A 5,878-nucleotide genomic window follows, 5' to 3' on the forward strand; every position below is an offset into this window, starting at 1 on the left:
GCACGCCCCGAGGCGTCCCAGGCCCCTTGCTGGCCACCCCCCCCGCCCGCCGCCGCCTCGGGTTTGAGGTGGGTGGGTGGCTTTGCGTGGGCCGAGGATTTCAGGGTTTGGGGGCTCCCCCATTCTAGGTCTCGCCTCCTGCCCTCTTCCTTGGGCTGCGTTGGCTGAGGTGTTCCCATAGGGGGCGAAATCAGTACGTTGGCTAGTGGCCTTGGTCCTTAACCCTTTGGGTTTGTTTTAAGATTAATTAAAAGAAAAATGAACAGTAATCCTTGAAGATAACTGGGCAATTTTTCTTTAGGTTTCGTTTTTAATTGTACAAGTTCAAGTGGAGTCAGAAGCTCTTCTTACTGGTGTGAGGACTTATACAAACCTTCATTTTGTCTACACAGACCAACAGATCATCATTTTTAGAGAAGATACTTTTTTCTCTCCTTTTTTGGTGTCCTTGGTACCAAATACTAAATTCAGGTGCATAATACTGACACAAGTAATTGCATAAACTTTTCACATGTTGTGCTTAAAGCCAAACCAAACTGTTGTGTTGAACTTGGACATCCTGAGTTCAGAGAACTGGTAACTTTATTTTAATACATATATATGAAGAATTTAAGAAAATAAAGGCTTCCTCGGATGTGTGCCTCTTAAAATTATTTGCTTTTAGACATAAAATAAGAAATTTTATAGCACTTGCAGTGAAATTACACTAGAGTACAAGCAGAACCAAAACAAAGTTGCAAAATCTATTGACTAATTTAGGGAGATGTCTCTTTGGAAATTTAAATTTTCTGTGAGAGTAAGTTACCATAAGTATTGGTATACATTGCTTTTCTCTCCTCAAATAAGTAACTAAATAACAACGCAAATCTCAGACTTATTTAACACAATAGTTTTTAGCAATGGAAAACCTACAGACAAATTTTTCCTTGGTTCAGGGCTCAAATAAAAAACTGAACGGGATGGAAGATGATGGCAGCCCTCCAGTGAAAAAAATGATGATAGACATTCACACAAATGGAAAAATGACGATAAACAAGATGCCAACAGTAAAGAAGGAACACTTGGATGACTATGAAGCGCCAATGGAAATTGATGAAGAGCATGTCAAGAGAACCTGTGCCTCTGTGCCTGAACCTTTACATTTAAATCCCAGTTTGAAACACACTTTGGCACAATTCCATTTCAGTAGTCAGAGCTCTCTGGGTGGACCAGCAGCATTTTCCACTCAGTATTCCCAAGAAAGCATGTCACCTACTGTATTTCTGCCTCTTCCATCTCCTCAGGTTCTTCCTGGTCCACTGCTCATCCCTTCTGATAGCTCCACAGAACTCACCCAGACTTTGTTGGAAGGGGAGTCTATTTCTTGTTTTCACGTTGGAGAAGAAAAGAGACTGTTTGCCCCAAGCCCTAAATTCTGTTCTCCGAGAATTTTCACTCCAACAAATAAATACAGTATGTGATGAATTGTACATCTATTGTTCAAGGTGTACATCAGACCATCTTCATATCTTAAAGGTCCTGGGAATACTTCCACTTAATGCCCCGTCCTGTGGGCTGATCACATTAACTGATGCACAAAGGCTGTGTAATGCTTTATTGCGGCCACATGCTTTTCCTCAAAATGGTAGTATACTTCCTGCTAAAAACTCATTGGCTCAGTTGAAGGTAACTGGCAGTGCCTTTGAAGTGGAACATGAATGCTTAGGCAAATGTCAGGATTTATTTGCACCCCAGTTTTATGTTCAGCCAGATGCTCCATGTATTCAGCGTCTGGAGTACTGTGGAATGCTTGCGCCCCAGACATTTGTGATGCATTCTCACAGATCACCCGACAAAAGGACTTGCCACTGGGGCTTTGAATCAGCCAAATGGCATTGCTATTTTCACGTGAACCAAAAATACTTAGGGACACCTGAAGAAAAGAAACTGAAGATAATTTTAGAAGAAATGAAGGAGAAATTTAGCATGAGAAATGGGAAGAGGACTCAATCCAAGATAGATACACCACCAGGAGTGGAATTATAGTCACGGTATCCAGTTATAAAGCAGGAAGGTGACCATGTTTCTCAGACACATTCATTTCTACACCCTAGCTACTACTTATACATGTGTGATAAAGCGGTTGCCCCAAATGTGTGGCTTACTTTGGCTGTATCCTAGCCTAAAGAGGTCACAAAGACAGAGGCAAGTAGATCTATACTAAGACATTCAGAGAAGCCTCACAGCAGTGGGAAACACCAAAAAACAGTGTCTTATCTAGATGTCTCACTAGAGGAACAGGAGAAAATGGATCTAAAAACAAGTAGAGAATTATATAGCCACTTAGATCCATCAGTTTCAAATAATTCTACAAGCAAAAGGAAACCTGAGTCTACCACTTGCAACTTAGCCAGAGACACAAGTAAGGTGGGAACTGACTGTGATGCTGCAGCTTCATCTCCACTTCTTGTCAAAGATGTCATTTGTGAGGATGATAACGGAAAAATCATGGAAGAAGTAATGAGAACTTATGTAAAACAACAGGAAAAACTGAACTCAATTTTGCAGAAGCAACAACTTCAGATGGAAGTTGAAATGTTGAGTAGCTCAAAAGCTGTGAAGGAACTCCCTGAAGAATAGCAGAATTTACAGAAAGAGCTTGAATCTTTGCAGAATGAACGTGCTCAAACAGTGGAAGAATTTTATGTTGAACAGATTTAGACATAAAATTAGAGCAGGCAATGAAACAAAAATGTACCTGTGACTCAAATTTAGAAAAAGATAAAGAAGCTGAATATGCAGCACAGCTGGCAGAACTGAGACAGAGATTGGACCATGCTGAGGCTGATAGGCAAGAACTCCAAGATGAACTCAGACAGGAACGGGAGGCAAGACAGAAGTTAGAGATGATGATAAAAGAGCTAAAGCTGCAAATTTTGAAATCATCAAAAACTGCTAAAGAATAGAAACCTTTAAAGAGATTCATCTGTGTGTTCCCAACAGGGTCTATTTTTGTTTGTTTGCTTTGGTAATTGAATTCTGAACAGTTTATCTGCATGAAAATAACTAGGCATTGTATCCATTTGTAGATCAGAGAAAGTGAAGAGATTATATATTAGTATATAAAGTTTTACATTTTCCAAATGAATGAAAATGTATGTTTCTTTGTACTTTTTTTTCAACCAGTTCAGTAACAGTACTTTATCGTTTCAACTATTAGATAATCTGCCTATATTTCCAATGCAATTTAGCAGTTGCATACTTTTTAAAAGCTGCATTGTGTGATGGAAAATAGTTTTGATCAACTTTGTTATCCATATTTCAGATTCAATTTTAGATACAATTGTGGCTTCATAGCTCATATATAGAGCTACTCAAGGAGTTGAATCTCCATTTTTTTTTCATGAACACAATCTCATTTCTAAGTTAATATAGTATACTCATTATTATAATCAAAATTTGCTTTAATTTTGTTCATATTGTGGAATGAATTTCCACCAGTTCTCTTCTATTTAATGTCTCCTAAGAGACATTTTGTCAGTAGAGGAATTTCATTGATTAGGTTATAGCACACCCCATGGGGAAGGATAACATGCTTTCTTATACACTGCTGCTAAACACAAGAAGCAGTTATAATTAGATTTTGTTTAAATGTGGTTATATTTAGAAAAAAATTTTTATGTAGCAACTTTAGAAGAGGGAATAAAATGTAATAATTTTTGAACTTTTATGTTGTTAATAGTGGTGTGAAAATATTAATGTACTTGAGAAAAACTGATACCACTGATGTACATCAGTTTCTATACAATCCATAATCCTCCTGTACAGTTTCTCTATGTAGTTGTGGGTCTTACTGATATTTATGTAATGGATTTGTTTTCCTTAATGGATTTTTCCTTTAAATTGTAAAACATTAAACACTTTGAAGGTTAAAAAAAAGAAAAATATATGGGAAATAGCAACTATAAGGATTGTGGAAGTGGGTGACTGATGCTGGGTCTGATGAAAGACTGGTAAAAGAAAATGACCTAAGATCTATTAATCAACAATTTAAAACAAAGGACCTCACTGTTAGTATTTAAAGAGACCCTCATCTCTTGCAGCCAGTAATCAGAGATAATTATCAAGCAGAAATTTAAGAAAGGAAGAATTTTAGAAAAGGCTGAATTCTCAGTGTAGGAAAGTTTCCTCATAAGAGTTGGGTCCTGATGGGGAAGAAGTAGGACCTTGAGATTTGGGGTGAAGATATCTAGGTAGATTCATTTGAAATGCTTGAATCCCAAGACTCCTCTGAATCCTCTGAGCCTATAGAAGTGCCCCTCTGGCCTAGGTGGGAAGATAAAGGCCCATACCTCCCCATTTTGTACGTACCTTATAAGACAATGTAAGTCCTCCTCAGGATCTGCTCTGATTTCTCCTCATGGCCACCAGACTCATAAGTAGGATCAAATGGCCCAAGCAGGCAATATTATATCCCCAAATAGCTATAGCACCTGACTTACACGTAATGGCAAGTACCAGGAAAGGATGCCTGAGGGCTGGATAAATGGAGGTGGGAATTTAAAGCTGGATAAGGGAGAGTTCATCAATATCAGGGCTCTCTGTTGTGACACAGGATTTAACACTCAGCAAGGACCCCTAAGAGATGGTTCTATACACTGCTGGAATGGCTTTTTAAAACTTGAAAAAAGTGATAGCCACACATTAAATAAATAGAGATGCCAGAACTGCCATAGTAAAAGGAATCAAAAGGCTCAATGAAGTGGGCCTGCAATAATGGGTTTATTATCTAAGACTGAAAAATCCACCAGTCAATCGTGTTTTTTGGAAAGCTTGGAGGACACTCCATTTACCAAGACAACAAAGAATGCACTAGGTAGGGAAATTACCGGCATCATTGAGAATCTTGCAGCAGCTGTGGTCTCTAAGTCAGGACTGATGGTAGGAGATGGGCTCCCTAGTAGCAATGAGGATAACAACTCAGATTAGCAGAGACCAGGTGGCTGTACTTCACCATCAGAAGAACGGTGGGGCTTAATGTTAGAATAGTAGCCAGGAGGGTCTGGCCAGCAGGGGTTTTGGCGATGGCTCAGAGAACATGGTGTTCCGGGAATTCCGTGGTGATCCAGTCGTTAGGACTCCACACTTCCCGGAGTGCAATCCCTGGGCAGGGAACTAAGAACCTGAAAGCTGGGTGGCACAAGAAAAAAAAAAAAAAAAAAAGAACATGGTGTTCTTAGGGCCAAGATAGATGGACGGCCATTGTATATAACGAAAAGGGAGGGGGAAGTGAGGAGTTGTTTAATGGACATAGTTTCAGTTTTGCAAGATGTAAAAGTTCTGGAGATCTGTTGCACAACAATGTGAATACACTGAACACTACTGAACTGTACCCTTAAAAATGGTTAAGATGGTATATTTTATGTTGTGTGCTTTTAACTACAATTTAAAAATTTTTAAATTATTTACCAAAAAAATGGATGAGAAGGCTGAGATCAGCTGCTCTACTGGAAAGTCACAAATCTTTGCCTGTTGTCAGACCCAGAAGCTATCAATTATAGGAGACCAGTTTCCCATGAGGAAGCCCCCTATAAAATCACAGCAAGTATACATAGTAGTGATTCCTGCAGTCCTTCCCCAATCTATGGCCACTTATTCAGATAACTCTACAATGGAGTAAGAAAAATACCCAGATCTTTCTGAGGTTGTTGGAGACAGGGTCCAAGTTAACACTGGTACCTGGGGACCTAAAGCATTAGCATGGTCTCCTCACTGGAATAGGAGCATATATGAGTTAGATAAAATGAAGGCTTGGGCAAGGTTTGTACCACAGTTGTTCCACTAGGTGTATGGTCCTACCCAGTTATTTCCCATTCCTGACAGTATAATTGGAATGGGC

The 5,878-nt window shown here is 39.2% G+C and overlaps 1 pseudogene; it reads left to right on the plus strand.

The window, feature by feature from the left end:
- The first annotated feature begins 735 nt into the window (after positions 1-735).
- Positions 736-3,391, plus strand: LOC111175808 (ski-like protein pseudogene; annotated as a pseudogene).
- Positions 3,392-5,878: the final 2,487 nt, after the last annotated feature.

The sequence above is a fragment of the Delphinapterus leucas genome, chromosome 1 (assembly GCF_059928025.1).
Source record: "Delphinapterus leucas isolate spDelLeu-1000000601 "Yukka" chromosome 1, BTC_Dleu_Yukka2, whole genome shotgun sequence".
NCBI lineage: Eukaryota > Metazoa > Chordata > Mammalia > Artiodactyla > Monodontidae > Delphinapterus > Delphinapterus leucas.